The sequence below is a fragment of the Anser brachyrhynchus genome (assembly GCF_964034855.1).
Source record: "Anser brachyrhynchus genome assembly, chromosome: 1".
Classification (NCBI taxonomy): domain Eukaryota; kingdom Metazoa; phylum Chordata; class Aves; order Anseriformes; family Anatidae; genus Anser; species Anser brachyrhynchus.
Window position 1 is genome coordinate 95189265 of NC_137694.1, and position 24297 is coordinate 95213561.

At 38.7% G+C, this 24297-nt stretch overlaps 1 protein-coding gene across 4 annotated transcripts in view; it reads right to left on the reverse strand.

Moving 5' to 3' along the window:
* The window catches only part of LOC308181030 (uncharacterized protein), a 54325-nt gene that overhangs the window by 28211 nt on the left and 1817 nt on the right, over positions 1 to 24297 (reverse strand). The gene's annotated exons all lie outside the window — the stretch shown is intronic.

The following is a 24297-nucleotide window of genomic DNA, read 5'->3' on the forward strand; positions in this document are numbered from 1 at the left end:
AAACAACATAAGGCATGCTGTTCTGATCCCTCCAAAGAAAGGCTTTTGCCACTTCTGTTGAAGAGGCAGCACCATCAGGATGGCTGGACACAGGAAACGACAGAAACAGATTTTCCTTGCACTACTTTCTCTTTTGGAAGCCTGGTCACTTACAGAGTATGTCTTCCAAGGGCTAAATTCATTCTGTATGTTAAATCTTGGATGAGAACCCTAACCATGTCAGTTAAAATCAGCAAGTGTCACATAACTGGAAAAGAATTTAAAATAGGGAAAGGCAGGATGCCCTAAGGTTAATATCACAGGGGCAGCAGATCCATCGAAACTGAATGAGGCAGAGCAGAAATTTGCCTTGCATAGTAGCCTCATCCCAGCACCAGCAGCGGTTTAAGTTCAGACCTCGGATTTTATGCAGAGGACGTCATGCTTTTGCAGGTCCATGTTGTAAGCCAGCATCAGGCTCGTGTGCTTGAATGGGCTGAAATACTATAACCTGCTTCCCAGAAGAGCGCGTTAGCGGAGGTTCGTCTCTGCGTTGCATGGCTTCCGCTCAGAGCTGGCCAGCATCCATCTGGCTCCAGGCACAGGCAGAGCAAGCTTGTGTCTGCCTGCTAAATACCATGCAAATGGCCCCTTACTTTACAGTTCTGGTATGAAAGGGACTGTCCAAGAACACATGATGAGCAGACGTAATTACATGGTAAAAATAAAAAGAATATAGGTGAAAGTTTCAAGATAACCCATATATCAGCTGAATTGTATTCATGCTGGTGGACTGAAGAGAATACAGATTAGAGTACATCGTATCCGACTGTTATTTTGTACATCAGGACAGACTCAGGTTGAATTTTTATAAAATGGCTATAAGAATGAGACCTAATCTCTATATAAACCGCAATTAATTGCCTAGGGCATTTGTTGTTGACCAGAATTTATAGACTTAGATACCTAAAATGTGAGCAATGTTGTCTGAGAGCTAACTAAATCCAGGCATCTGTCTAGCATGCTGTCAGGTTGCTAAAATTTGGCCAACAATCTGTATTCCATGCAAAATATCAACTCCACTAGTACGTATACAGCCCAGTGTCAGATGTAAACACACTTCCATTTCATTAGCTGCTCACCAGCTAAGAGCAAGGAGAAACGCAAGCTGCTGGGGATTGTGTTTAACATTTTATTTCATTAATCTTTATTACGAACTCCTCGGACACTCCACAGGTGCGCAGATTTGTTAACTAAAATGGTAACTGTGCCAAAAACTGTGCGGTCAACTTGCATCTTTGAACTGTTAGTAATAGTATCTCACTTTGAACAAACAAGTGGCTTGGTCTTTGGGTCTTCACCTCCTTAGTTCAAGTTTAAGAACTTGGAGAATCTCCAACTTTCTTACAGCCTCAAAATAAAACCAACAAGAAAAAAACAAAACAAAACAAAACAAAACAACAACAACAACAAAAAAAAACACCACCCTGAAGACTGTACTTGACAGTTGGTGAAAAATGGTATTTTCCAGATTTTACAAGACTAGTTCTTTTTTCAGACTGGTCAAGGATAGAGCAGAAAGCCACATAAGTGATAAGGAGTTGACAACAAAACTACAGTTTATAAAATTTTTTCTTCATGTAGCAGTTGAGGAACTTAATTGAGAGGTATACTTCTCTCCCTTGGTGGTGCTTTGACACCAGTAGGTAGCTCAGCACCATCACATTGGCTCTCAGTCCCACTCCTCCAAAGGACGGGGAGAAAACAGCATGAAAAAACCCTTGTGGACTGACATAAGGACAGAGACATCATTCAACAGTTACCACAATGGACAAAACTAACTCAGCATAAGGAAGTTTAATGTAATTCACTGCCTATTTAGAACAGACTAGAGCAGTGAGAACTAAAAGCAACCCAAAAACAACTTCCCCCCCACTCACCCTCTTCTACATCCTCCCCCTGAATGGCACAGGGGAACAGGGAATGGGGGCTGTGGTCAGTCCCTGATGCTTTGTAATCTACCACTCCTTCATTTTCATGCTCTGCCCTCGCTCCATGTGGGGTCCCTCCCATGGGATGCCATCCTTCCCAAACTGATCCTGCAGGGGCTTCCCACAGGCAGCAGCTCTTCAGGAACTACTTCAGTATGGGTCTCTACCATGGGGTCCATCTGTCAGGAGCAAACTGCTCCAGCACGGGTCCCCCATGGGCTGCAGATTGTACAAGGTCTCCACAGGCTGCAGTGTGCAGATGTGCTCTGCCGTGGGACCCATGGGCTGCAGGGGGACAGCCTGCTCCACCAGGGGCCTCTCCACAGGCTACAAGGGAACTGCTGCTGCCTGCCTGGAGCACCTCCTGCCTCCTTCTGCACTCACCTTGGGGACTACAGGGCTGCTTCTCTACATTTCCTCATTGCTCTCTCCCAGCTGCTGTTGCCCAGCATTTTTTTTCCCCTTTCTTGTATCTGTTCTCCCAGAGGCCCACCCAGTGTCGCTCCCTGGCTCGGCTCTGGCCAGTGGCAGGTCCCTTTGGAGCTGGCTGGAGCTGGCTCTGGTCTGACATGGGGCAGCTGTGGGTCTCTGCTCACAGAAGCCACCCCTGCATCCCTGCTGCTATCAAAACCTTGCCACATAAACCCAATAAGCCCTCCATGACAAAGCAATTAACAACACAGTCCTTCTCAGACACAAATATCCTCATAGAGAAGTGCTCTAACTGATGGTCTGAATTAGTAGCCACAGATTACTTCATGTATTTGGCCAATGAGGACAGCTACGAAGTAACCTGCCACTCCTCCCTACAACAAAGTTACTCCCTTGCCCAACCCAGGCTACAGTCTTCAAAGTTCCTATTGCTTATTCCCTCCTCCCTGTTCCAAGTCCACCCTGGCTCTTTTGAAACTCACCAGGTGTCGGTCAAGGCCACTGTCCTTCTTGAGAGTGCTTCTAAAGCTACTGCAGGACTGTTCCCCCTTCCTGCCAAGCTGCCAGTCATCACAGGGCAAGCACCTTCTTATACTGCTTGTTTCTCCTCCTCTGCTCAGATAAGTTATATGACACAGGTTATTGCTGTGTAACCATACCAGTGCTGGGATGAGAGAGATCTATCCCACTTACAGTTATAATAAAGGGGAACAAACTTAAGTATGTTGGCAAGGCACAGGTTGGAAAAACATTCAATATCAAGAACTAGCCATCTTTTCTGCAAAAGCATCCACTGCGCAGACAAGAGCCCACCACCCTTGATCAATTACTCGCTTTCACATATACAGCTGTGGAGGTAGGTGGCCAGAGGGCTATCTTGCACCTCCAAACATAACACAAGTGGTCTCCCAGTCTGTTGCCTGTATCAAAGACTTGGAAGACTGAGGAATGGGGCTCTTTGAGTGACACTGTAGCTCTCTTCATGTCATCCTTAGCTTTTGTTTGCTGACTGTGACACCAGTTCTGCATTACTATATTTACCAGATTTCAGAACAGTGTAAGATTTATGGGCAAAAAGTGTTCTCTCCAAAACTGGAAAAACGCGAATAGCAAAGCAACTCCGGCAGAGTCAATAAGCAACTATTTCTTACTAAAGATGCTAGCCTGTTAAAATGGCATAAGTAAGTTTATTCAGCGTGTGCTTGAGCACACGATGCCAACATCAACCCAAGGCCACCTGTTATGGATAAACTGTTCCTGTATTAACCATTATAAACCTTTCCCACTGCAGCACATTTAGCCTGGCAAGATGCAGAGGGCATCAGGATGGTATGAACTGGAAGTTTTCCACCTATTTTTTATCAGCAGCCAGGCTTCTTCTCTGAATTTAATGTTGTCTATGTCACTTGTTCAGAAGGAACGGGGAGAGTTCTATGCTTAGTAAGATCTTTTCATTAAAAATTGATAAACTCAACAACTTTCTAAGCCTCTGTAGTTATTTCTTCCTTTTGTTCTTCTTATATAATAATAGCCTATGGACAAATTTGGAAAGGGTAAGTGAGGACACATTCTATTTTGACTAAAACTGTAAAAAGATAATATTATTTATAACGCACCTATCACTGTGGTATCTGAATGCTAAGAAGTTTAGCAGACAGGTTTTAAAGGCAAATAAACAAAAAGGATAATTTACATTCCCCTCTTAGGCATGCCATTTGGACGTACTACTCTCTCTTTCCCCTCTCCTACAGATGTTAAGAAAGTGACTGCAGAGAAATCTCAAGTCCAGCTACTCCCGTACTCCAGAATAATAAGCTTTCTGCATGGTTTATTCTGTTCAAATGCAATTCTCACTGATCACTTGACAGGTGATGCAGCCAACCAAAACAAAAAACTATATTTAAATTTGGGTTGGTGTTTTATAAGAAAATAAAATCCTGTCTGCTCTGAACAGGATCAGTTTCTTTTCTAAACCAGAATAGTGTTTTGGAAGCCAAACAACTTTCTGATCGACATACCACACCAAGTGTGGTCAAACAAATATAGAAATAGTCTATTTAATCTGGAATCTTGGCTGACAATGGACAGAACCAGAAAATTACCAGAAGACAAAAGAAAACTCACATTTCAGAAATCAAATCTGGAAAATACTTCAGTAAAATCTGGCCCCCCACAAATATACACACAAAATCTGTGGTTACTTTGAGTCCTGTATACCATCACTGTATCAGAAAAATGAAAAAGCTACCTTCAGAACTCCAGTCACAGCTGTCCAAGTGCAAGGCAACTGCTATATAGAATAAGAATATACTTTATTTATTTATTCCTGATAAACAGGGATGACTCATGAGAACAGCTTTCTATTATGTCAGTCCATAAATCTGCAAAACAAACATGATTATTGCCCCCAAAGTAATTTGCTCTAATAACTCCCATCAGTTTCTATGAACTGACTTCAAGAAAAGTCTCCGTCCATATAGCTGTGTTACACTCGATTTTAAGATGGCTAATATCTTAGCATGATCTGGTTTTGTTTTTACTATTATAAAGTGTCAAACAGCGTGGCTGTCTTTGGAAATTACACAAGGGATAACATCTGTTAGCGTTGCTGTTCCAGTAAGAGTCATGGCCAATCCAGTTCAGATGCACAAAAAAGTAACTCGAGACCAAGTTCATGCTTTGCATTAAAGCTTACTGGAATCCTTAAGCCAACTCTCAATATTGTGAAAACGAAAGTTACAGCTAGGAAATTTTTCTGTTGGAAATGCATCAATCCCCTATGCAACAACAACTAAACACATACTTGCGTATCACAAAGATGTCCAAAATCTTAACCAGGCACCCACTTAAGAGCCTGTATGATGAAGCCGAAACACCAAGTCCACAAACAACAAGATACATAAGGTGTCTGGCACCTCAGATCAGATGGCGAATGTGCTGAGATCATGCTGGCCAGGACTGCCTAATCGCTTCCGTGTTTCCCCTCACCTCCCCAAATCTGCACTTTGTCCTATGCTTTGTCTACCTTTAAAAAATTGTTACTAGCAGAGAAGTTAGGTATACTAGCAAAAACTCTAGCGTACTTTCCACAACAGGAACATAATAATGTTTGCATCACTGTATTTTTATTCTAGTTCACCACACACAGGAAACAGACACTTCAAAGAAATGAAACAAAAGAAACACCTTAGGAAGAGTTATCGGGAAAAAAAAAAAAAAGAAAAAAAAGAAAAAAAGAAAAAAGAGACAAAACACTTGATTAAGACTACAGAATGGGAGCAAATGCAGAGGCACTAGTAAAAGGGTGACAGGTTTGAATACTGCGGCCAGGAATTGTTTTTAAGGCTGCATTTTGCATGAATAAAAGCATGAAGAGATGTGCATCTCTCACAGCCTGCAAAATTAATGTTTTAATAACTAAGTCAAGACAAGGAAAGCCTAAAGAAGAGCATATCTGTGCAGCTGAGTTAGGAAGGGCATGTTGCAGAAGAAGGAACTTACCATGTTTAAATATAAATTAGACTATGGTTTCAGCTTTCAATCCAACATCATTAAGCAATTATTCCCCTCCCACAACCAGTGAGGCTGGGTATATAAAGAGACAACAAATTTCTTCAGGCCAGACAGTATGGTTTCAGATAGCCAGATGTGAGAACCAAAAGAAAGCAAAATATCACCTAGATGTGAGGTTCTGGGGAAAGGTTTTCGCTGAAGGCAATACCTCGACTATGAAAGTAAGTGAATGTAAGCAGAATGACAGCACAGATTCTACAAAGAATCAGAGCAGCAGTGGATGAAACACCTCAGTTCTTACGAATATTTCTGCAGACCATCCACGAGAAGCTAAAAGAGTAACGGGGTGAGATTTCAGTATCGTCAAGGACACAGACCTCTGGATTAAAGGTAATTCATGACTTGCCATGTGAAGGAGAAGCTAAATTTGCACTTGAAAAATGAGACCAGTCAGAGAAAAAAAAAAACTCTTTTGGGAAGAGTGATTAGAGATGGAGAAACTCAGGCAGCATAATCATATACATCAAGGGAATGAACGTGACATTTCAGGAACACTATGCTGACAGTATCAAAGGCAAAAGATAACACTAGAAGACTGAAACTGCTTTTGAATGTTGACTTGGAAACTTTTTGAGGGTTGTTTCAGCAGTATGAAGGGAAGACAGATTGGAACAAGTAGTCAAAACCCATCACACTAGGTATATAAGAAAACTGAAGACACATTCCAGCAAAGCAAGTTGATACAACTCCATATAGGCAGCTTTGAAACTCTGAAATAGTTAATTCATAGAAGGATGTTACATATTCAGTTTCCTATCCAAACAGGCTTCCTGCACATGAAATACAAGCCAGTATTTCTATTTAAGTAAAAAGGCATTCGCTATCTTAAAGAACATTCATCAACTCTGCATATTCTCTAGAAGGCAAACTTTTGATAACCAAACACTGGCAGACCTCAAAAGAACTCAAATTGTTTTCAAGAGAACACAAAAGAAAAACAAAGAACTAATTCTTGCTAAATGAGTGAGGCGAGAGAAGCAGGAAATGTTCTGCATGAGCCAGAAGCTGAGAAAGCTGGTGACCAACAGCAGAATCTCAAAACATGGACAGCTATCAAAAGTAAGAGTTGTAGATAATGTCCATGAAGAAGAGGGAGTACCAGAACAAAAATATCCAGGTGTCAAACCTGGTGATGAATACTGGTTTCAATGATTCAAGAGATTCCATGGTACCTTGTTTGGGTATAAAATGCTATGTAAAAAAACAGCAGAGATCAGACATGAAGTCATTGGGAATTGGATACTCAAAACCACAAATAATCTTGTCAGTCTGTTCATCACTTTCTTTGACACATACGAGGAAAAAAAAAAAAGCAGCAACCTTCCCCACAAGTCTGCCTCAAAATGAACTGAATTCTTGGCCAGCTTTTCTGTTCTGAAAGAAATAAAAGCATGAGATATCTTGAGTATAAATCTTGGAAAGCAGACAGCCATTTTACACTACACAGTCTATTGTCAAAAGACTAATACCGGTGGATCAGGCCTTTTCAAAACAAGTTTTTTTTTTTTCTCTTCTGAGAGGTTTTCAGTTTGACAAAACCGAAATAATAATCACTCTGTCCAACATTTTTTCATCTGGGAAACCCAATTTTCCATCAAAAATGGTTTAAGATTTTTTTTTAAAGGAAAAAAAAAGAACAACTCAGCAGTAATAGGAATTTAAGACAATTTTTGCTTTGGTAAAAAAACAGAAGACATACTCCCATCCAAATGTAATACTAACTTAACCCATCCTTTTTTCTTCATTCAACATCTCACGTGAACAACACTGTTTCAGAACAGACACTTAAACTGAAGGTATTAAGGAACACCTATGAAAACAGATGGTAACAGGAACAAATATGCATGGAACACAAGAAGTTTGCTTATCCCTATACAACAATTCACAAAAAAAAAAAAAGTCACGTGATAAGTGGAGATGTGCAAGTCATGAACAAACCCCACAAATACTCCAAAAACAGCTGGATTAGGCCTTTAACACACTAAAAAAAAAAACAAAACAAAACACAAAAAAAAACAAACAAACAAGAAGACTTCAGTATCATTATCCCAAACTGAAATTTAGGGGACTAAAACATTATGTAGCACAAGCTATTTATCAAGGCAATAATCTTAAATTTGAAGAAAAAATAAAAAACAAGGCACCACCACCACCAAAAAAAAAAAAAAAAGAAAGAACAAAACCAAAAAATCCAAGCCAAGGTTGTTTTTACCAAAAGGCAGTAATTGCTTTGTTCTAAAGAAGACCTGATACTCCTTAAGGAGATACAAATATCTCCTTGGGAAGGGATGCTGAAATAAACTACTCAGTCCTAAATAGAAACTATTAAATTGGGTAAAGTGAATATATAAAAAATAATAATAAATCTGAATAAGTATAAGGCTTAACAAATTCATGTTTCTACAATCACTTTACTCTTCAAAATCAGGATATAGGATAAATATCTTTCACAAATGTTCACAGATTCAGTTACATTAAGCCTTCATGGCCTTCCATATGTTGTTTAATGCTTCATACTACACGCCAAAGTGTTACACACTGTATTTGTAGAGATTAACTATGATTTGTCTAGGACAGCACCTAGTTATTCAAGACAGCTGGGGAAAAGCAGGAAAGATACATACATCTCACACCAGGCTAGCACCCTACAGAAAGAATGGATTAACAGAAGCGAGTAGTGCCTGTTCTTTTGTTACGCATAAAGTCATTGGGAAGAATATAGTACTGCTCTATACTGCTGCTGGTTTTGTGAACTCCATACAGATTTAGTAGCAAGTGCCAGATACATACTGAAAAGTGTATCCACGTTGATTTAATTTAAATTATTTTGCAGTCTTTGAGGTAATGAGTGAACACCCACTAGACTGGAAAGTAAAATTAAGTGCAAAGGAAAGGTGACCAAGTCGTTATCAGCCCATTGCACCACCAACTAACCTCACCACAAAAATAGTTCAGGGAAACTGCCTCCAAGACTAGTGTCTTGAATGCCCTCATGCAAGTTAAGGTTCTTAAGAAGCCTTCAGGATCTCACCTTTGTCTTGCACATTTATACAGCGCCTACTGGAGAATCTGTCACCAAAGTACATAACCACAGGGATAAGTCAGTTAAGAAGATTCTGGTGTTTCAATCCACCAGAGGAGTTGCACACTTGCCTTCCTGTTGTACCACTGCTAATGCTCAGAAGCAGCTTTGTTTTTCTTCAGGATCTTTCTGTGTCAGAAATAAATCTCAGGCCATAATTAGCCTTCTATCTGCAAGGTGTTTTGCAGCCCTTACAAACCTAGAAAGATGCTGCCTTTGTGCAACAGCTGTAGCCTTTCTGGAGAGAGGTCATAGCTGCCTCTTGAGCTGCTTGCAAGCCCCCCTCAACAGCAGTTGCCACTGGCTTACTACGAATCCTTAGACGCACAGCACTTTTGAAACAGTTTGTCACCAGCATGCTAAAGACAGTGGTAAAACAAGCACTCAGCTGGGAGGAAGGTGCCAGCACTGTCTTTGCGCTGCCATCAGGCTTGGTCTAATGGGGCTGTATCTGACCAATCGTCAGCTGCCGAAATGGAGCTCCACCACTGAGTGCACAGGGGCTGCGAAAAGAAGTGACCTCCATACTGAAACACAGTCAGTTCCTCTCTAAATCGTATTTCCATTTCTCAAAATTTCCACTCGCTTGTTTCATGACCTCCAAAACATATGAATACATAATTCAATGGCTACAGTTACAGATAAAACAATTAATTGTTTGTGAGGACAATTGGGTGCTTTATGAAGATAATAAGGACTGATATTAGTCAGAGCTGGCATCACATGGGAGTGTTTGGCAACCCATCTGCAACCCATCTGCTATTTCTCACTTCTTCCTCACCAAGTAAAACATTGAGGGGGTTTTGCTAAGATAGTTGGAGCAATGTCCTGGAATGCATTACTCTTCCCAGCTTAATAGCTTTTTTACTAGATCAGTTTACAAGTGGATATATATTTTTAAAACTGTCAGCCCTAAAATTACAGCACAGGACCTTGACAGTCAGGCTAGGATGTTTCTAGTTTCTTAAAAATCACAAAAGGAAATCTCCAACTGGAACCTATCTAAAAAAAGTAAAAGTGGGACCACCTGCCCACTACCTCCAGTAAGAAATGACTAAGAGGAACATGTTTGTCAGCAAACCTATGACCCAGCCCAAGCAGCCAGACTTTTAAAAATGCACACCTTGGAGCACATCAAGTCTTTGCATGTACAATATGAAAGACAACTGTCATTCACCTAGCTGTGTATGCATGCTAATACTCAGTCAACATAAATGATTTTACAGCTTTCTGGTCATGAAATGCACCTCTGTTTCTTACATAAAAATGGGAGCATGTTGGACCCAACTATTATTTTTTGAATAGAACTGCAGCAGGTCTAATGACTAGTTCTAGAGCACTTCGATGTAGTCCACAAGGCACCAAATGTTATTTCTTAGAGTAAAAAGCTCTACTTGCTCTTTCTGAAACACAGTTGTGATTAAAGGGTTGCTCAGTTATTTTTAACTCTGCGCACCTTCAGTTCAGTTCTTTTCTTACGCAGATGCCTCTAATTGTTACTGACACAAGACACTGCTAAAACACAGAGACTGTCAAAAGACTTGGGTCTGATCTAGAACTACACTCTTCCCAAAGCACTCTGTAATTCCTGAGGACGTGAATAATGCCTATTTTTAAAGCAACCAAAGAAAATATCACAATTCCCATAGACAATAATGATTAAAAAGCCAGTTCCATTGAGCTCCCAAGTTAATTAAGGCTCCATTAAGTCCTTTCCACAGTTATTCTGGAGAACGGGTGCAGAATGCTAAAATGTAAACATCACAGACAAGAGTCACTTGAAGCAGTTAATACTAAGATTTCATATAGAGCACTTGCAATAGAGGTTATGTAATCCCTCTCCAACAGCCAGGTATCAAGTTAACCCAGTTTTCGTCTATGAGACACGGAAGGAAATGACTGTGGCTTCTGATTTTGGATAAAGCCATGCTGAACTCGTCTCAAAATTCCCCTGGTGTCTGTAGATTCCAGCATTCTTTCTTTTGGCCTAATCAGTATCATTCCTGTACTCAGCCATATATTCACCTATCCGATACCCCTGCAAGGAACTGGGACCAAGGGGTCCAGTGGCTCCAGTCCATTCCTGGCCAACTGGAGATATTTCAGATGCTTAAGCATCCTCTTGAGGACATTTTGGTTTGCAAACAGCTTTTCCATCCTTATATTTTTGCTAAGAAAGTAAACAGATGGCCTTTGCAAAGGCTTCCAATAACACAACTGTAATATTAAGTTTTTGTTTTGCTTAGCCAGAATCAAGATTTTTCAGCATGGGGACTTGAGTAAAATGCCTTCCCAGTCAACAGGTCTCAACAGCCAGCCCAGAGAAACGGGGCATTACTCTCCTTATTTAGAGAGGATGCAATGCACTCTGTACTGGGGATTCAGAACTGTACACTTGGTCTTCTGTGCAATTCCAGGTCTGGATGTAATCTTTGAACTTGTCTGTAACAAAATGAGCATAAATTTGACTGATGCAGCTCAATAATTTGTACAGACCCCAGCTCTAGCATTCCATACTATGGGGGGTGTGTGTGTGTGCATGTTTTAAATAAATATTTTGTGTGCATTTATTATCTTTTATTTTCTTAGCAAGTACCTAGGTGCCAGGACTGCAGAGTAAAACAGCAAATCACAATTGAGATGCGTGTTAAATTATGCTACAGTCTGGGCTAACAAGTGACATAGCGTGGGTAACAAAGGTCATTTATAAGAAACGTGTACATCACTGCAGCAAGTTCATACTACAACTGCTCTATTTTAAAAACAGAGTAGATAATTCTCTAAAAATGGCTCAAAAATAAGGACACAGCACCTGCTAAACATCAAAAAATTCTCCCAAGATAGAAAACAGCTGAAGATTTAGTCAATGGCTGGCAGAAAAAGCAATTCTCAAGAATCATACTAAGATGTTGAAATAAGGTGGCAACAGATTCTTAGAATCATAGAATGGCTTGGGTTGGAAGGGACCCCAAAAAATCATCTAGTTCCAATCCTCTGCCATAGGCAGGGATGCCACCCACCCACTAGATGAAGCTGTTCAGGGCCTCGTCCAATCTGGCGTTGAACACCTCCAGGGATGGGGCATCCACAATCTCTCTGGGCAACCTGTTCCAGTGCCTCACCACCATCTGAATGAATAACTTCCTCCTAACATCTAATCTAAATCTCCCCTCTTTTAGTTTAACACCATTCCCCCTTGTCCTGTCATTATCTGATTGAGCAAAGAGTCAATCTCTATCTTTTTTTTAAGTCCCCTTTAAGTACTGAAAAGCCACAATGGTACCGAAAAGCCACAATTCAGACATATTGAGTTAACGTAGGTTTTAGCTTAGTAAATTCATACCTATTATTATGCAAAATGGAAGCCTAGTAACCTGAACAGATGTGGACCACATTGCTAAATGAACTTGAAACAAACTGCTGCATTTACACTCATCTATTTTTCAGGTATTCTACAGAGATTACTCGCTTGTTCTATCTGCAAGCATGTCCTCTGTCTAATAAAAAGCTAAAGCAGTACAAACTCTCAAATGCAAGTACTCAGCATAAGCATTCCAGCTGTTTTATCATCAGTTACAGTTTCTGACTAGTTTTGTCTCTTTCCCTTTCTGCTTTTTTTCAGCCTTTGCTCTTTCTTCTTCTACCTTCATCAACTCAAAGCATTGGGTTCTGTTCCCTGAAACAGCCATCTAACTATACACAGAATTGAGCCTAGCAAAAAGCAATTTAAAAAGAAACAGCCCCCCAAAACCACGTATTTACCAGACTAACAGAGCGTATTTACCTGACTTCAGGCTTGAAATAGTTCTAAAAGCAAGCCTGAAGAGAACTAAATCACAGTATTACTCATATACATGAGTATGTCTCAAAGGAAATTTCAAATTAATTTCCTATGTGGCTGTTAGGTTGATTAGTAGAAACATTTTTATTGAAACCATGTTGCTGAGTCCACACTCAACAACTTTTTTTTCCTGCTGCTAGAGATAAAAGTCTTATAACTGCTAATATAAATGCTGAAAAAAATTTGCTTTTGAGTGCGTCAGCTGGCTTTCTGAACCAAGTTCCAGGCAGGCGATGCTTTTGTAAGAATTGCTTTTTCTGTCAATAGTTATTTCCATATGATTCACTTTAATAAGCAAGAAAATAAATAAACAAACAAAAAATCCCTCTGAGTTAGACTGACCTAGTTAATACATTTTGAATGGTTTGGTCTTTGTTCTGTTTAGGCAGAAACATTGTTTTCATTCACAAGTCAGCCCTGCATTGTTCATCTAACAACTTGCAACATCCTTGTGCCAAAATCCTACAGTTCTTCTGGGAAGACACTGATCCTGAAAGCAGATTTTCACAAACTTTCTGAGCTTATGTACTATCATAAACTGCCATAAAGTCATTAAGCAGCCTTTATGAAGAGACAAAATAATCAACATTTTATCAATTTATGTGCATCTGTTCTCAAATCCAGTCTAGAAATCCTGCTTCAAATAGTTGTCCCAGTCACCAATCAGGCAGCCTGTGATCATCTCAATAAAAATATATGCATATTTTCAGCCTGATTGAAGCCATAAGAGATTAAAGACAGCCTTATTATCATAGTTGTAGTGAGACGCTGAAGGAATTACTGTTATTTGAAATGCTGAACCAAACAGCTTCCTCACAGTATTAACAATGACATTTGAGTTTTCAAACCTCACCACCAAACCTCACAATCCTAGTCCTAAAGTCTGGGTTTGGCAACCTGTTAGAGCTCTTATTTAACAAAATCTTGATCTGAATTAGCCCTGCCACTTGTTTTTCTGGCACAGACTTGGTGTTAAGACACAAACAATGTATTAGCTGTCCATCAGTGAGAGTTATCCAGTGCTAAGAGTAAAATATTAGCAGCACCTGAAGCTCTCCTGTAGGTAGACTAGTAACCACTGATATCTAAAATAAAATTTCATATCCTTGCCCACAACTGCAGATCTGAATGTTGCATCCTTGAGTTTTTATATTTACTCTTTAAATTCCTGGCCATGCATATCAAACAAACAATGGAATCATATCTCAGAAGATAAAACAGATTTAAGGAAGACATAGGTAGATGATTTTACCTTACATCTGCAAAACAAATCCATTGCTGAGAGAGAAATTTGAAGTACATAAGGAAGAGAGGTCATGAAGACAGAATTATTCATCATGTTCTATGCATTTCTTGGTAAGGATTAAATTGCCCTTTGACAGTTCTACATGGTACATCTGCAATAGGTTTTGCATCTTTCACTGTATTTGAAAGATACAATTGAATGTTAATCTTGTATCAAGAATTGCTCCCAGCTTCATCCACGGCACAGGTACTACGTACCTACAGTTTGAAAGTCACTTACCAATCGTCACCAACTTAATGAGCAAAGCAAGACAGATTTATGCAGATGTGCCCACAGTCACTTTTGCAAAACGTTTGTGGATCCCACAGCAGCTGGGATTAGTCACTGGATAGCCCAAGTACTGTTACATGGAAGGAGTTGGCATAATGGTTGACCAAACCACCCTTTACTCCTAGCTATTAATGTAAAATAAAATACATATACCGAATTACTAGGATTTGGAATAGTATTTGACCAAAAACCTGAAGGCAATGCTAACCCTTCTACCTCTCAAATATGTCGCACGCACATCTTTCTGTTGGCTGAGATGCAGTGAGAGTTACGGTCCCCAGCTCCTCGTTATTAGACTCCCACTGTTTCCCCATCCTCTCAAATCTGCTGAATGAATGACTTGTCAGATGTCTTGAACTCATTACGGACAAATCAAACTCTCCAGCCAACATAGAAGCAAATGGATTAGCGTATCTGTCCACAGCCTGAAATCCCAAGTAGACTCACAGCAGCAGAATAAAATAAAATGTCTGAAGCTGCATTACCCTTGGGCTTCAGGCTCACACGCTAATGGAAGGTCACAAATCTGCTCATGAACAGCCACAGTTTTCAACCTCATGCATGAAGATAAGCTATTCACATCTGGCAGTGACTGTTAGAACAAAAAAAATTTAAAACATCTTTTAGCTACCTGACTTCAACATGCCTGACAACCTATCAGATCCTTAACCATGTGTATGATGATAGTGCCGTTGTTAAAGTCAGCCTTCTTCAACAAGGTAGTTAAAACACAAGTAGAACAGGCTCTCAGAGGAACTGGCTACCGGTCTTTGGAATTACACTTAAACTTGACAATACGTTCAGTATGGGCCTATAAGTTTCACTGCCTTAAAACAATGATTTACATGTCCAAATTATGATGGCTTTCCAGACAGTGGGGAAAGCTTAAAGCACTATTAAGACAAATACTTAGTTTTCAAAACGTACAATTATCATCATAATGACTTCTAATGCAAGTACTTCCTACCACCTCTACTCATTTGGTCACACACAGCCATCTTTTTGTTAGCAACTTGTCATGGTAAATGAACACAAAGGGCTGGGGTAGAGGATAATGAAGGTGAAAGGACAGCACAAGCACAGCATACAAATTCCCAGTGGGTTCAATAAATCCTGCAGATGTTGGAATCTCCATTGCTTCTTCCAAAATTCCTGCCAGCGCTGAATTTGTTTGCTTCCTTTCCTTTTGTGCCTGCCATTGAGCACAAAAGTACAGCTGCTCAGAAAAGACAGGGCTTACTTTTCTTTAAAACTATAGCAGATGGGATGCTCATTTACTGACTTTGTCCAAAACAATAAGGTTTAGCACAAGACACTTTTCCAGATACATACATGGCTAAGTTTTCTCTTCCTTCCTCCATTCTTCTGTTGTAACTAAGCTCAATTTTACATAAACTTTAGATTGTTAAACTATTTTGGAATAGAGTTCTGCTAGGTCAACTAATTCAAGTTCTGCTTTTAGTTTCTTTATAAACTAGCAAAGTATCACTACAGAGAAATCCACAGTATTTAAATATTTTTTTAATATCAATCAATGTTTAGCCATTAGAGCTATGCTAAATGCTTATTTAGAGAGTTTCTGATAGGGTCAGAAAATATAAATACATTGCTCAAAATGTTTTCCCTCAAGAATCTGCAATATTTTTGGCTTGTATATCCAACAAGACCTCCAATTTATTCATTTGAGGTTTGAGTAGAGAGAATCAGATAGATCTTCTCTAAATGATCTCCCCATAAACAAACATTAGTCCTGTCAGTTGCATTTTGCAACTCACTGTGGAAAGAAGAACCAAAGTGCTTCCACAAGCAGCCTAAAAATATTTATTAGTTATTAGGCCCAGGATTTACAGCCTCCTATGGGACAGCTAACCATAAACATGCGAGCACTCTTGACTGACTCTTGTAGAGGGCAGTACTGCATATAAACACACTGATACAGGACAGGGGTGAGTTAGAGATACATCGTTAGAAAACAACTAAGTTACTGCAATGAACACCTACAATGGGACATTTCAATTATGGTGGACTACATAGTTAAGTAGATCTTTTCTTGAACAAAATGACTGTATTAATTCATCATTTCTCTACTGGCTTCCAGTTACACAGACTGAAAAGTAACTAAGATGTAGGTTACAGACCTATAGTTGGACAACCACTCATTACTACTATCTACAAAAAAATAAGTAATTCATGGCAATCCTAGATAAATCCACTTTTAAATGAAATGGAAATCCACAGAATGACATTTCTCAGCTGTTTGACAGCACACTATTACCTGTTGGACCATTATAAGATAAACAGCACTGTACCCACCAAGAGTGCTTGCCAAGCTCCCATCATGAATTTACTGCATGTTACTGTTAAGACCGTTGAGAGCTTTCTTGCACCTGGACCAGAATAGAGAAGCCATTTGAAACCTCTCTCATGGGCTGAGGCAGGCAGAAGTTGGACAGAAGCAGGACAGATTGTGCTACAAAAAGCACAAGAGGCAACAGATTCAAAAGATTCAAAAGCTGAGTGTCATTCCTCATTGTGTCTCTTCCCTCCTCGCTGTAAATCAATACAAACTGAAATGCATAAGTATTAGCTGCTCAGGAGTTGCATCATTACCACTGTCACAATTGGTGACACCTCCAGAAACATACCAGCAGCCTGTGTGCTGGAGCACACTGCCTCAGGTATCTACTGCCCCTCTCCAATACTCACACAGCTTGCTGAACTCCACTAAAGGTACTGCAACTGAATCTGAAAACTGACGGTTAAGTACTTGTACTTCAGTAATTCTCAGGATTTCATATAAAAACTGGGTAGTTTTCCAATACGACCTCTATTAACTCCCCATTCATACAACGACTGCCATTTTCCTTCTTAGTTCTTCCCTTTCCATTCTTCTTTCCTTTCAGCAGCATGCGTCCTCTGTAACTGTGTGCAACCCTTGATGGTCCGTAGATAGAAAAGATATTTTCAAGCATATTGTCAAGGGAAGGGGGAAGAGTTTGTGACAGATTGAAACCATCTTTGCAGAATGCAGGGAAAAAAATCACATTAAATGGATACTGAGAAGCAGTTACTACATTTAATATAAACAGTAGTATTGCTTTCATGCACTTTTTTTTTTTTCCAAGTACATTAGCTCATATACTGGAATTGACTGAGTTGTTTTATAAGCTCTGTGCTTTTAAGCAATAGGAGTGGGGCCTCGCTGAATTACTGAAGCTGTCTGGTGTTGTTCTGACAAATAGGGCACATGTCTTTAATTTGCCTGCCTTGCTGTTCAGCTGTCCTATAAGTATATAGAAATTTGGTTGCACAAAGTAGTTTGTGTTCCAGATATTCAGAGCATCAATTTTTTATTTACAAAAAAGTGCTGTTTTTCTTCTGCACCCTGCCTTTGCATTTTGCCTTGGTATTCTTGAGGTCAAACAGTGCTGTTCAAGTATAAACATTATTGCTTTTTTTTTTCTACTCCATTTTTCTTGCTCTCTCCTGTCATGAGTTTCTTTCTCAACTCATTTTGTTCCAGATTCAGTGATTCCTCGTTCTTTGCATCCTCCTTTGTATCTCACCACTGTTTCCATGTCTCTGCAGCAGCCGTTTGTTCCTCTGATGCAGACGTCTCCTCAGATCCCATCTCACAGCACCGTGATGTAGAGTCAGCCTCCAAAAGCTCTCTAGGTGACTGAAATATCTGAAAATCTTTTTTTTGTTTGTTGAAGCAAATGAGGATAATGTTTTTGGAGAGGAACACGAGTTCTTCTGTTTTCACATGCAATTCTTAGACCTCAGTTTTGGAGGTCTAAGAATTTTGAGTAGGACTTCAAATGTATATACGATCATAGTATTTTCATACATGTCTGACCAGTGTTCTAGAGCCAACTTGTACCATATTCCTGATATTTTCAGAAGGCCTTAAAAAGCAAGTACCCCTACCTGCTTCCTCAAAGTCCCGATCACTACAATCACGCTTGCAGTAGAAGAGTCTACCACAGTGCTATTGAAAAGATTTATTTCAAAACAATATTTTAGTTTGAGGCCTTGTGGTAAGTACATCTTTTCATGGGGGTTGATTTTGAATTTTAATTTTTGTACTTTCAAACAAAACAGTGCTTTCCAATCAGTTTATCTACAGATATCATTTTCTCTGTTGTAACAATCTACATGTGCTTTGACACATATTAGCTTGGAATCTTATGAGATACACTCAGTTACTTAAAACTGAAAATTGGCTTTGCACACTGCATATTTTAGTTTTTGGAAAGCTCTTACTTTCTCCTTATTCCCCAAAGGAGATAGCTATTTTATAACAGTACTGTTTGAGACAGTGGTATAAATTCTCCTCTAATTTCTTCTCTCAAACTAAACTCAGTGACCACGTGGAAAAGCTATTTATGAAATAATTGCATGGTAACTAAAATGTGAGAGAAACTTGTACAAGCTGCCTTACAATACAGTATAAGGATTCAAAGCAAACTTGTATGTATGGATGGATAAAATATTTCAACAGTTTCTAGGTCAATACAGTTTAGTTAGTTTCTATCTGACTGCAGTTTCTTTGTGGTTGTAATATTTTGCTTGCATATTTACAAGGATGTTAAAAGACTGAGAAAAAAAGTTTACTCAACTATTAAGTATTTCAGCAAAGAACAAATTCCATGGTATACCAAACTGTACTCCAAAGCAAAATCAATCGACTGTTTTCCTGTCTATAAGTGTTAGCGTAGCAACCACATAACCACCAAGTGATTATATGAAGGTGCTTTATTCAGCGCTGGAAGCCGGGGCAGGTGCCCAAATCTGGCTTCAAGTCCCGTTACTTCCCAGCCGTTATTTATACATACAATATTGCGTCAGGTATACATATTCATTACAGGTTGCAACATCAGCCTCGCTTTTCATTCTAATTAGCTCCCCTCCCCTTTGCACATGCGTGGCGCACTCTGGTGGTCGTCCAGGTGGTCGTCCAGATGAAGTAAGGAGTCTTCCTCTCCGCTGAACTCTTTCACCTTTCTCACTCGACGCATGCTCCCTCCGCTCCTTGGTTCTGCTTCAACTCATTTCATCATCTCCAGGCCCTTATCCAAGGTCAGGTTGTACCTATTCCCTCCCAGGGTTCCCCTTCAACGATTCCTTTAAATGTTCAGTGTACTCCCTAGGTTTCCAGTATACATAGATTACTTGATAATGTAAGTACATTTAATAATATTTAATTATACCGTATGATCCATCACCTGAGAAACATTAATAGAACATCCATTCGATTCTCCCCAACACTAACATAAGTAAGAGTGATAAGGATCCCAAAAGAAGCAAAACTGCAAGTGGGTCATACCAGACGGTATTTCCCATCTTTGCTTAAAATCACAGGCTAGCTAACTCCAAACTTGCAAAGAATTAAAACAATTATATTTCATTACCAAAACAAACAAACAAAACAAAAAAAAAACCACTTTATTAAACAAAGTGCATACAGTAAAAGCACACAATATACAGGCAACACTGAAGCTGGGAGAAAAAAAACCACACAAACTGATTTCACCAAGTTTGTTATTCTCTCTCCTAACCCGAATATTAATATCAAGTATGCGAAGACTAAAAATACCTGAGATAATATTTAGCTTGATGTCATTTATATTTATATTTAGCTGAGATATTACGTAGCTTCAGCTAAAGAAAACTGGCATAGTCTTAGATAAACTTTCAACTGGATGGTAAACTAAGGATTCTACTGCCTTGGGTGAGTGTGTCTTGGAAGTTTACAGGAAGGCTGAAAATTAAAGAAATCAGAAAAAATTCAAAACAATTTCTTTCCTAATTATATTTGAAATTTAAATGGTGACCTGGTGCTAATAGGCTAGTTCACAAAGAAGCAAAACTTGTCTCCATGAAAGATTTCAAGCGATTCTAAACTGATTTAGTATTAACTTGTCTAAATTCTAAGACATACATCTGTTAGACTAAACTGGTGCTAGATATCACTCTTACTGTGTTAAAGTACTAACTTGGAAATTAAAAATGGTTTGTAAATTTGAAGTCTAATTACTTGTAACAAAGTCAGCTATCAAGAATAAATACTGGTAAGTAAATGTAAAATAGTGATTTCTTCTTCATTTTAGATGAAGATACAGATCCAAAAATAATGACAGACATAATAAAGATGACCAGAGGTTACAGTCATTATGCCAACTGTAAACTTAGGTAGGTCTTCACATGCAAGATCTACAACTTATGATACCCAAAATATCAAGACCTGCATCCTGACTTTTGGATCTCTAAGAGCTCAAGATGACAAAAACCATTAAAACCCCACAACTGTTCAGGAAACTCTATTTCCTGTATGGGACTGAAGAGATTTTCATTGGAATCTGCCTATTAGGAAAAAGCAATCCTTATGTAAAACAAGGCAATGTTGATCAGATATGTCAAAACATACGAAAAATGGTAGCAGCAGAAGGGTTGCTAAAAACTGAAAGCCCCAGACCTAAGTGTTATGGTGGCTGTCATTTTTTTTTAAATAAACTTGTGAAACGTAAGTAGGTTTCCAAAGAAAATCATTAACCATAATACATCCAAAATCATAGCTGATAGATTTGTACTTGTATGTCTTTTAAGACTTCTGCCCCCACTGATACTGAATATGCTTGTATATTTCATGTGGACTGAGATTTTGAGTATTTCGATTAATATAGTACAGGAATATTTTGGTAAAATGTTTGAATCTGGACAAAATAATACTGTGACATATAATACTGCAACATGTAACACTGCTCTCCTTTACAATATTATCCCAGGTTTCAAGGGCCAATATTGCTTATCGCATTTCAACTAAGAAAAAAGAATAAAAGGGAAGAAGCTTGCAAAAAGTTCATGTTCTCCTCTCTAACATAAATCTGCTAAGTAACTATTAGTACAAGACCTCATTCATGAAGAACACCTCCTAGTTTTTGCCTTTCAGATTTTCATGCATCATAAAAGGTGAGCATGTATATAAATAACATCAGTGTGTTACAACTGTGGGAAGAACAAAGAACATATAATTGTTCAGATTTCTTTAGTCATACTTGTTGTGACCCTGTGAATGATATTTTGGAAACCACAGGAATTTCTCTGTGCTACTGACTGCTTTGCCACTGAGAGCCTCTCACTGCTAATGACAATTTGCCTTTCTCAAGGAAGTGTCCTCAGTGGCCTCTACAGATGGGAAAAAAAAAGTTCATTAAGCAAGGATCTTACTTACTGACACTTCTAAGTAAATGTTATTACTCTACTTTCCTAACGTGAGGTTTTTTTTAATTGTCTTTGAAGTTACATAGCTTTCCATAAAATACAAATTAATTTTGTCCTAAGCCACCACAATAGCCTGTTTCCTTCAAAGAAAGATCTAAATAAGTAACAGGAAACAGAGCAGCAGAGGAATCTTCCCACACTGCCCTTTTTGACCTGATGTTCACCTGACACTGTATGGCAAGAAGACTCTTTGGTTTAAGCTATTATTTAATCATTCTCCTTGTCGCTCTGTTTGCTGGACTTAGCTGGGGGTAGCTCAGGCCCATGGATTCCTAACAATTAAAAATCAGATTGACTCCTTAGAAAGTTTTTTTTTTATATATATATTTTTTTGTCAAATCTGATTTCTCAAGTCCTGCCTCTGTCTAGTCTGAAAATCAGAACATAACTTGAGAGTGATGAAATGTTTTTTCCCATGAAGTAAATGTTACACACCGTCTTCCACATAAAGAACATAATAGGACACTTCAGAACATAAATGGAGCTTATATATATATATACACACATACACACACACTTTCTTACATTTGAGTTTTTGACTTTCTCAAAATAGTTTACAGTAAGAATTAGCAGAGTTAGATTTATTCTAAAACATGTTTAAGGGAATCTTTGTTAGTGTCACAACATAGAAAGGTAATGATTATAACAATTATTTCATTGTCTTATCAAATCATTTTCAGTAAAATATAATTCAGCAGTAAAACAACTGAAAAAACAGAACAGTGAAAACATAAGCATACATGTCAACAACAACAATACATAGTCTGCATTGCAGTAGATCAGCTAAGGTTTATCCCCTGACAGAACTGTAAAATAAACTACTCCATGTAGCTAAGTGGTTGAAAACCAGGATGCAAATAAGAAGGCTTACATGCCATAGAAAATAATAGAAGAAAAATGATCCAGTAGCAAGTTACACAGCTTTGCCAGAGCACTTTTACATCTGTGACAGTTTCCTCATATTACAAGGTAAAGAACAACAGAAAAACTGGTTTAGTGACATGATGAAAGTCACAGCAAAGTGAGATTGGACCCAACCGTCCCTGCAACCCAGATCTTTGTCATCATATTGGACAAGTAATAATCAAACTTTGCAGTCAACCATCTGAATAAATCTCAGACATGTTATGGGATAGATATATTCAAGCTATGTATGCCATTTGTCTAGTATGTACCTGTGAGCATCTCTCCAAAACTGCTCAGCCTTACAGTTTTCTTGGAATTCTAGATAAATGCATTTGAGCTATTGCTGAAGAAGTTAAGCAACCTAGCTTATTAACCGCCACCCGCAAAACTTACCCTCCAATTTTTTGATTGCCTGCAGACATTTAGAGATTCTTTTTACTTTGTACATGAGCAGGTATAGAGACAACACAAAATTGATTATTGACTCCATACACAATGAATTAGCATTTATAGACATCTGCAAGCTCCCCATGTTGTTTGTGTGCAGTTTCAATTCACAGCTGAAAAACATTATAACAATCAAAAAACATGAAATAGTACACTCATAACAAAGTCAAAATGTAAATTTCATTAGCTGTTAGACTCAAAAATATATTTAATTCACCACAAATCATCTTCAACTTTCAAATTCATATGTTGCTTGCTCCTACCAGACTAAGTATTAACATTTGGGCAATCTAGATACAATTTCAAGACCTCCAGTCAAGCTTGTTTTTTGCAGTATTAACACCAAATCTAATTTAAAATTTGCAGTGACACCATGGTGTTGTAATAAACTATTTCTTTAGAAAAATATATGCATGTGCCAAATTCTCATACTTGGCAGGCAAAGCACAATTATGCAGTACTCTTTCTATTCTGAAGACAGCAAATGACATCCAGTTCTATTTTTCCCAGTGGACAAAAGTTACATATATTAAGCACAATGAGACTAACTGTAGTTGCCATGCTATAGGAAGAAGTGTTATCAAGTTTGCATTATAAGAGCTTGGGGTTTCAAAAAGCTGCGCTATCAGAGTTTCACAAAATACATGCAAAAGCAAAGAGTGCTTCTGCTCTTACACTGGACCAGACCCCACCCATTCATTGGTTTGCCAGTCAGGAATGTACATAGTAGAAAAAGATACGTAAAAGAAAAAACATGTTCAAGAGTGTAAGTGTTCTTCTACAGCTCCAGTAAGACAGCAATATTAAAAAGCAAACCAGAAGTGTTTTAATTTTTAAAAGCACAAATGTGCTACTGGAAAGTGTGGCTGACTCAAAAATTCTGGCTGGAGTGTTCCCTGACTGAAGTGCTAATCTCAGCATGGCAACTTTCACGTGCATTCCTCTTTGTGGGTCAGACTGTAGCATCTTTATTATAATAAGGTAGTGACATAAATCGAGGAAATTCATGACTGTGTACTGGGCATGGCAATACTTTTTGAATAAAATACTGGTACACTAATCCAAGTGCATGGAAATACCAAGCTGCTCCTTGAAAATAATTATTGATTTGTGCCTTAAGTTCTTTTGGCAGAGACCATACCACGTGGGATGCTGAACAGAGCTTCCTGTAGTTTACAGCCTCACA